We start from the raw sequence: 10,005 nt of genomic DNA on the forward strand, positions 1-10,005 counted from the left end.
TCCAGAGAGAGACAGCAACAGTAGAATGGATGGATGGATGGATGGATGGATAGATAGATAGATAGATAGATAGATAGGTAGATAGATAGATAGATAGATGGATGAGGGGATTCATTAGGGGAATTGGCTCATGTAATTATGAAGGTTGAGAAGTCCCACAACAGGCTGTGTACAAGCTGGAGATGCAATATGGCTGGATCGGTACAAATTTGAAAGCCTCAGAATCACAGAAGCTGATGGTGTAACCCTTAGTCTGGAGCTGAAGGCCTGAGAACTTGGGAGGTGGGGTTGGTAGACTACTAGTGAAAGTTCTGGAGTCCAGAGGCTGGAGAATCTCAAGTATGGGTGTCTAAGGGGAAGAGAAGAAAGATGTTCTAGCTCCACGAGAGAGAAAGAAAAATTTGCCTTTCCTCTGCTTTTTTTGTTCTATCCAGGCCCTCAGCTGATTGGATGGTGTCTGCCCATCTTGAGGGCAGATCTTCCCCATTCAGGCCACTGACTGGCATGCCAATTTCTTCCAGAAACACCCTCACTGACACATCCAGAAATAATGCTTTGCCAGCTGAGACAGTAGAATCCTTACCCTCACTCTTTCATAGGAGTAGCTGCAAATTCTATATGACTATGAAGTTTAGGTAAAATTATCTTTTCTCCTAAAGTAACACAATCCAATAAAATTTTGTTTCATGAACTCTGTAAGTAAATAAAATTTTCAGAAATGGGTTATTAGATAATCTATCTTTCATTCTTTCTGTCCTTTGTTTTTTCTTGCAATTTGTAAGAAATTTCCTTGACATTTATGAAGTGACTGTAATAAACAAAAGGGAAAATGTATTTTGAAAAGCTAAAACACATGAGTGGCTACTAATTGGAACCTTTGCTTTTTAGCTATCTGGCATACCCGAGGACATTTTCTAGCAGGGATTATTTATTTCCCCTGGATTTTAATTTCTTTTATGATGATTTGGCTATTTGTTACCATACCAAAGGCACTGGAATTAAGGAATGAGGGTCATTTAAGTGCCTGAAAATAAATCTTTAAGATATATTCCCCCCACCCCCACCATAGAAATATCATGAGGCCTAGGGTGTCACTTAGAATCTTTACCATGTTGGGAAGACTTCATTGGCTCCCACTGCATGGCTTTCTCCAGCAATCTTAGTAAACAGCACCTATTCATCTGGATGGAATGGACAGAAGCTCATATAGGAAACTGGGTTATCCTTGCAAAGGCCTAAATGAGATGATTGCCACTGGAAAGCACCAATTAAATTGAATGTTATAAGGGTGACAAGGCCAGGAGCTGTGCTGTGACCTAACAGATGCCCTCAGTGTGTATTGTGAATTATGCCACAAGATTCCTAGCTGTGAGGTTTTCTCTTACCCGTGGACTATGGGTTATACGATGCTGCACATTGGAAGCAGGATCCATAATATGGAAGTGAAAAGCCTGGGCTTTTGTGTAGGTTGAGCTGGGTCTGAATAGCAGTTTCTCCTGTTTAAAATTAATCCCCAACAACATCTGTTATCAAATTGTTATTCCTATCCTTTACCTACCTTGCAGAGTTGCAGAGAGGATGAATGTGGTAATACAGTTAAAATTCTTGAGAGCCCTCAACAAGTGGTTGTTGGCATAAAGTTATTAAAAACCCAAATTTACATAGATACTCCAAGAGCAAACAACCAAACTCATGCCTTTAGCAGTTTTTAAGGTTTTGATTCAATTCCTCCCTTTGTCCAAAAAAATAAAGAGAAAAACAACATTGCTGCCAAACAGGTAATAATCAGCTTCACAACCTTGAAAGATGCTTTTTAATTTATCATTTTCCACTTGCACTGAGAATACATTCACATGATGAAAGAGTAGATAAAACATTTCCTTTGCTATTGAGATAATAGCAGCCACAATGATGTCCTATAGCTCAGCCTCAACTCTCTTGACAAACTTTAAAACATACTACAGACTCCATTGTTAAAGAACATGTATGCAAAATCAAGAAACCCAACATGTTTCAAAGTAAACCTTTGTCTCACCACTTGCTGTCAATTCTTTTTTTCTTGCTCCATGAATCCCAGAGCTAGCTCTGGATTACATGATAATATCAAATCCCCATTTTGCAACACAGCCTTTCCTTCTGCCCCTGAAAACCACTCAATGGATTCCCTTTGCACTTAGGATAAAATTTGAGCTCCTTTACATGAATTCCAAGGCTGTCCACAGTTGTACCCTTCCCACAACATCAAACCCTAGTTCATAGCAGAAGCTTGATACCTAGGAGATGTTCAGTAAATAGTTGATGTCTGACTAATGATCTTTCTCTTGTTAATTCACCCCTTGCTGTGTACTCTAGTCATATTAGACTCCTTTATGACACTCATCCTCCCAAACACACTCATAAGTCTAGGTCACAGCACATGCTGTGAACTCTGCCCCCTCCTTCTAGCCACACTCCACCCCCCTTTTGCCTTCTATACTCCCCAAGACTTGGTTTAGATGTTATTTCAAGGAAGTATTCTCTGATTGCTGGTCTAGAATAGGTCCTTCCTCTATAAATGCCTTATAGAATTTCTGACCATTTCCACTATTTCAGTTTATGGTAATCAAAGGTTTATTATCTGACTTTCTGCTATGCAGCAAACTCCTGGTATATAGCTGTATGAATCATGGCTTTTTATTTTATGTATTTTGATGTTTTGACATCTGGGACAGTGTTATCACTGGAAGGATGGCCCCTTTAGGGTCACCTAATTCCTAGAAATAAACTACTCCCAGCTCCTCTAATATGCAAGGCAACCAATCCAGAGGCAGCAACTTAGATCACCTTCTCTAGCAGGCTCTCACACTCAGGATCATTTCTCATCACTCAAAGCCAAGTACCATACAATGAGGGACAGCTTTTCTGCCCAGAGCCTGATGAACTTACTGAAACCTAAACTTTCTGCCCTGTGCTTCTCCTAACAAAAACCACATTAAAGACTCTTGCCTACATTTTCACCAGCCCCCTCTGCCTCCTGTCAGACCCCAGTGCTTCCATGTGGCCCCATGAGGTGGCCTGTCCCCTCCTCGTGGGATATGTGATATAGCAAGCCATCTTTTCAACAGCAGTTGTCTTCATGATTAAAAAATAATGAAACTTACAGTTTAAGGCAGCAAAGATTTAACTGTTTTCATGTTGAATTTCCAGTCCCTACTACGGTACCTGTAAAAGTAATAAATGCCAAATAAATAAATAAACACACACACACATACATATATACACAAACACATTTCAAGTATTATTTATGTAATCAACTATGGAAAACAAAATGTATAATATTTATATATAAATATAAGATGTTCACATTTCATTCACTAAATATATAAAATGTGAATGTTTTGATAGCAACTGGAACTTACTTCTTTACCTAATTTCTGTTAGTTATAGTTTTCATGTTTTCTTTTAAATTGTGTACTTCGAACATTGTAGTTTGCTTGTAACAGAACTACCCTTGTTCCCAGGTTAGAGACTTAATTTTTAATTCTGGGTTTGATTGCTCTTAGACCTTCATCCTTTGACGAAACGTTTGGTTGAGAATAAAATGTATTTTGTACTGACATATAAATACTGTTCATTATGATTATAGTTAAATAAAATTAAATATAACTGCAACTGTCTTGTGATCTGACATAGTTGTGGGTGATTTACATGGAGAAATATTTTAGGAGATGAATAAAAGCAAGGACAGTCTATTTTGGATGTTCGGGTTGGCAACATTCATGTCTCTGCTGGTCACACCTGCCATATGTTGGCACCTCTTTTCCTCCAACTGTTTTCTTTCCTAAGAGTGACTTCGAGGCAGGAGACATCACTTCCCCCTTCTGGATCTGAGAAGTGCTCATGTTTGCATATCAAGTAGTTTGCCATTTTCCTGAAGTATCTCAATTCTGTGTTTTAGTCTCAGTATTCTTTCTTGTGATAGCCGAAATATTCATCAACTGAGCCACTTCCTCCAAGTGCCAAAAAGTAAATGTTTTTGTTCCTTCAAATTTCTGCATCACGGGAATTTCTAGCTCCTGAGGAAGGCTGGCATGAGTGGATGGCCCACCTTCTTTGGTGTTCACGCTCAGGGCCACTATCTACCATTTCCAATCCCTCAAAGCCAGGTACCAGACAACTATGGATGTCCCTCTGCTGAACTTATTCCAACTAAGCCAATCCTAAACCTGCTACCCTGGATTTCAGTTGTTTGAGAAGGCAAAATGAAACTCTTAACACCACACTGTAGGCAAAAGGAAAACTCTATTGCCTGTACCCAATAAAATGAACTTTATATCTGTAAGACCAGACCCAAAATAGTTATGTGCTGGGTAAGGCTGTTAGAAGTACAAACAGGAGCATGCTATTGGAGCTTCTTTTCTCTCTAATTTTTTGAACCCAAACATTGTCAATAACCTAATATCCCCCAAAGGTAAAGATTGCTATTTCAGTTACCAACCAAAATATTATTTCCTACGTTTCTCAGAATGATTTTCCTTGCTCCTTTCCATTTTCTATCTAACTCTCATTTTTCCAGTCTTCTTTCTTCTCTTTTGATGCTGTCTACTTGACACCTATCAATATGTATAAAGTAATTTCTTTAAAGTTTTAGCTACTTTAAATAATTAAAACAAAATCTCTTGGGGCAAGAAGGAGTAACAAAAATGCAAGTCGTGGTTTTCACTTTTAATACAATTATAAATAAAACTAATATGAATAAGAGCCACTAAACCCACTGGGATGTTTTGTCTACTACCAAAGGGTTTTATTAGGGGTATTGTATTTTTAACATTGCCCCATTTGTGCCTCAGAACAGTGTCTCTAGGTATTATACATTCATCAGCTTAGGCAACTATATATAACTACACATGCTGGGATTAATTAACATAGAACTTAACAAAATTGCCTAGGGGAGTCAAGACAGAACCAACATATCATAACATCCAACCAATTCATCATCTGAAAACACAGAAGTAAAACTAGGTAAGAAAAGAAGTCCCAGACAGGAAAGGGGTGTGCTAAAAGTATGGAATACCCTGAGATAATTGAATCTTAAATGCAGAAATTTTTGACAAAGTGACTGTAGCCTCAATCACGGTCCCGTAGGAAGTCATTTGGAACATGTCTCTATCCCTTACCAAGATTTTTATTGATAGTGATAGGAAATGGGAGGAGAATTAAATCCACAAAATTAAATGTAAGCTATATACCAGAAGCTTTGAAAGCAACCAAATTAAAAAGATGTGTGATTAAGAATTCACCCTGCATCTAAGACAGGCTTGCTACTCTGGACTGCCCTGCTTCCTCCTCACTTCATCCAATCCACTTCACTGAGACCACAGTTTCTAGACTTTGCCCTGCTGCCTAAAACGTCCTTTTTCAGCCCTGGCCTGTAACAGAGATTGCTAAGTACTAATAGTATTCATTTTCTTCTGTTTTATTTATTTATTTTATTTATTTATTTATTTTTGCCCTTGTAGAAGAACCTCAGATTTCTCTGAAGAGACAGTGAGCCAATCTAAATTCTTAAACACCTTAAAACAGGTTTGGCCATGTGACTGGCCAATAAGATCTAAATGAAAGCCTCTTAGTCCTTTTTGAAAGGTTATGGAAGCTGAGACTGCCTGTATGGGAGATGTAATGGCTGGAATCCCTGCAGCTATTGCAGACTAAGAGGTACATGGATAATGGGAAACATTTGTATAGAAGTAGAAAACTACAAGAAACTTAAGCCCTGGTGGTACTATGCAGAGCCATCAAACAGCTTTAAACTGCTGTTCCCAGAATGCTCTTATATAGGAGAATGAAATCTTAGTTGTTTAAAGCAGTATAATAATGGTTTTTCAGCTATTGGTAGCAGCTGAAAGCAATTTCTAACCAACATCAACCCTGGCTTCTAAATTCTTTGTCTTTGTAGCCTAACAGCCTACATTCATTTCAAAAACAGCCTTAAAGTGTTCACTTCCTATTTCCCACCTTTCTCAACCTTATCTGTTTCCTCTATAACCAGCTCTCTGATTTCTTGATTTCTTTTTTTCTGTGTTTGTGACTCTTCTGGGTAGACATGACTTTCTCTCTCTTTTTTTTTTTTTTGAAACAAGGTCTCGCTGTGTTTTCCAGGCTGGAATGCAGTGATTTTCTCTCTAAGTGCACAGTTTTTGCAGTCAGAAAGGTGGGGCCAAATTTCTTGCTAATCATGTTATCTGGGACAATTCACTTTATGTCTTTGTGTCTCTGTTTCCTCATCTGGTAAGTGTGGCTGCCAATAGGGGAGGGTTAGATGAGAGAATACATGTAAAGAACTTAGAACTCAATAAATTAGTGCTCAATAAATTAAGCTATTATTTGAAATATTTTGACAAGGTTAGCACTCTCACTGCAAAATTTTATGGAGAATCATGAGTCTAGTCAGAGCAGTTTTACTTAATCAAGCAGGGCCCTGTCTATCCTAAATCTCTTCCCTGAGGTGATACCAGTAGGCCGTGTACTTGACAGCCAGTGCTTAAAGACGTATGTCATGCCTTTCTTGAAGCTTTGTGTTTTTCCTCTAAGGGGCCCCTATTTTTTTTTCAAACTTTCTTCACACAACTTGCTTTAACAACGCTTAACGCTCTGATTGAGTTGATGATACTAAATGGGAAATATTAAAAATAATTAATAGTACAGGCCTTAAAGTCACTGGCTTTGGACTCAGGGGGACTTAATTGTAATTTTGAGTTTTTCTTTCATTAGCTGTGACAGAATTATGCCACGTAATCTTTCCAATCTGTTTTTTCACCTTTGAAGTGTAGATAATAAGAGTTGTGCATAGATGGTAGTGATGAAGCTCAATTGAAATAATGCACGCGGACTACCTGGTGTGTGCCTGGAACCTCTCATATGCTCAGTGAATCAGAACTATGAGTTCTGCTATGAGTAAAAGTGATAATGCTAATAATCAATAATCACACATTATGGGAAACTGATAGTTTATCAATCCACTTGAGATCTTCCAGAAATGACAATTTTTAAATATGTATTTCATTAGTTTACGGGGTGTAGCTGGTATTTGGTTACATGGATAAGTTATTTAGTGGTGATTTCTGTGATTTTAGTGTGCCCGTCACCCGAGCAGTGTACGCTGTACCCAGTAAGTATCCTTTTATCCCTCACACTCTTCCCAACCTTCATTCCCGAGTCCCCGAAGTTCTTTATGTCATTCTTATGCCTTTACATCCTCATAGCTTAGCTCCCACTTATAACTGAGAACATACAATCTTTGGTTTTCCATTCCTGAGTTACTTAACTTAGAATAATAGCCTCCACCCAGCTCCAAGCTTGCTACAAAATACATTATTTTGTTCCTTCTTATGGCTGTGTAGTGTTCCATGGTGTATATATACCACATTTTCTTAATCCACTTATTGGTTGATGGGTCACTTAGGTTGGTTCCATATCTTTGCAGTTGTAAATTGTTCTGTTATAAACATGCACGTGCATGTGTCTTTTTCATATAATGACTTCTTTTCCTTTCGGTAGATACCCAGCAGTGGAACGGCTGGATTTAACAGTACTTCTACTTTTAGTTCTTTAAGGAATTGCCATACTGTTTTCTATAGTGGTTGTACTAATTTACATTCACACCCGCATTGCAAAAGTGTTCCCTTTTCACCACATCCATACCAACACCTATTGTTTTATGACTTTTTAATTATGGCCATTCTTTCAGGAGTAATATGGTATGTCATTGTAGTTTTAATGTGCAAGCAAGGACAATTGATACAATGGTATAAAAAGTGTTAAGAAATGGAGCAATAAGAAATATGAGCATGTTCATAACTACAAAACTTTTGGAAAGCTAGAGAAATGGAAATTCATGCCTGAGTTAGCACTTAAGCATCAGGTTCATTTCTTCATTTTGTTTTCCCTACATTCACCTGTTTTAGATTGATTTATATGAGATTTGAAGAGAAAATGTTTTGAAAAACTTTTAAAGAGCAGCAAATAGAAAGATCAATAGACTTAGAGAGATAAAGGATGATACAAATGTAGTTGAAATGATATAAACCTGAATTATTAAGGAGAAAAGAGAACATTATGGTTTTGTTTGACTTATTAGAATGAAACTCGGCTGAAGGAAGGGGCTCAGCTGCACTATATACTAGTACAACCTCTAGGGCATATAGAGAGCAAAAATTTTGACCATGTAAAAGATAAATACGTATCAGTGTTCTCTGATGGCTTTCAAGTTGCATAGTCAACACTCCAAAGGAAAGGTGGAGAAAGGACTTCCCAAAACCTCTTTAAAATACCTGCTAAAGAGACCTTTAAATAAGAAAACCTTAAGTTTCATATCGCAAGAGAAACTTTCAGAAAGGAACCCTTTGCTTCTTGGAAAACTGAAGGAGATTTTGGATTCCCTTATGCTACAGCAGACTGACAGGGCAGCCCTCAGAGGGATGGAACTGGTGATTCCTGGAGAAGAATCTCAGTATGAACTCCTGGGCTGGTGGGATCGAAGAGTTACAGGACAGGAAGATGGGACCTCAGTTCAAACCATTCCAGCTCCTCTCACACCGGCAGCAGTTCCAGCAAAGTAAAATGTTTAATGTTAATGTTACCATTAAGCATTCTGGGCAGAGTTTGAAGAGCAGAGAGATACTAAATAGTAACAATGACAAAGAGAATCCATATAGGAATTTGCTTATTCCTCTGAACAAGCAGGTTGCTCTCCCCTAATCTGTATAATCAACAATAATGAACAATCAAGGAAAGTCAGAAGAGGATTTTATTAGTCTATTTTCTTACTGCTATGAAGAAATACCCAAGACTGGGTAATTTATAAAGAAAAAGAGGTTTATAATCTGTATAATCTATATATCAACAATAATGAAAAATCAAGGAAAGCCAGAAGAAGATTGTATTAGTCTATTTTCTTACTGCTATGAAGAAATACTCAAGACTGGGTAATTTATCAAGAAAAAGAGGTTTAATGGACTCACAATTCCACATGGCTGGGGAGGCCTCACAATCATGGTGGAAGGGGAAGGGGGAGCAAATGCACATCTTACACCATGGCAGGCAAGAGAGCATGTGCAGAAGAACTGTCCTTTATAAAACCATCGGATCTCATGAGACTGACTATCATGAGAACAGCACAGGAAAACCTGTCCCCATGATTCAGTTGCCTCCCATGGGGTCCCTCCCACAACAAATGGGGATTATGGGAACTACAGTTCAAGATGAGATTTGGGTGGGGACACAGCCAAACCATCTCAAGCATGAAATTGGCATGTAGCAAATTTTTATTCTAACCTTATGATGGTACAATTTGAAGCTGTTTACTATGAAAATCTTTATACCTTCACAATAATATGGAGTACAATGAGTCTCAAATACGTGTATCACAGCATCAAAAACCACTCACATGTTGCCACCCTTGGTTCATCTATTTCCTACTATCTTTTATTTTGCCTACTGGGGTATTTTAAAGTAAATCCAAAGCATCATGCAAATTTATTCTAAACATTTCATCATGAATATTTTATATCTATTATTTAGCTATCTACTATCACATGTAATAAATTTTAAAATAATTACTTAATATTATCTAACATGAATATTCACACTTTTCCAACTGTCTTAAATCATTTTATCTTTCTTATTTTATTTTTTGTTTACTTTTTTTTGAGACAAAGTCTCGCTTTGTTGCCCAGGCTGGAGTGCAGTAGCACAATCTCGGCTCACTGCAACCTCTGCCTCCCGGTTTCAAGCAGTTCTGCCTCAGCCTCCCAAGTAACTGGGATCATAGGCGTGTGCCACCAGGCCTGACTAAATTTGTATTTTTAGTAGAGACAGGGTTTCGTCATGTTGGCCAGGCTGGTCTCGAACTCCTCATCTCAGGCGATCCACCCGCCTCAGCCTCCCAAAGTGCTGGGATTATATGCATGAGCCACTGCAACTGGCCAAAAAATCATTTTATAATTGGGTTGTTTAAATACGAATCCA

Source organism: Hylobates moloch, unplaced genomic scaffold (genome assembly GCF_009828535.3).
Source record: "Hylobates moloch isolate HMO894 unplaced genomic scaffold, HMol_V3 SCAFFOLD_16, whole genome shotgun sequence".
Taxonomy (NCBI): Eukaryota; Metazoa; Chordata; class Mammalia; order Primates; family Hylobatidae; genus Hylobates; species Hylobates moloch.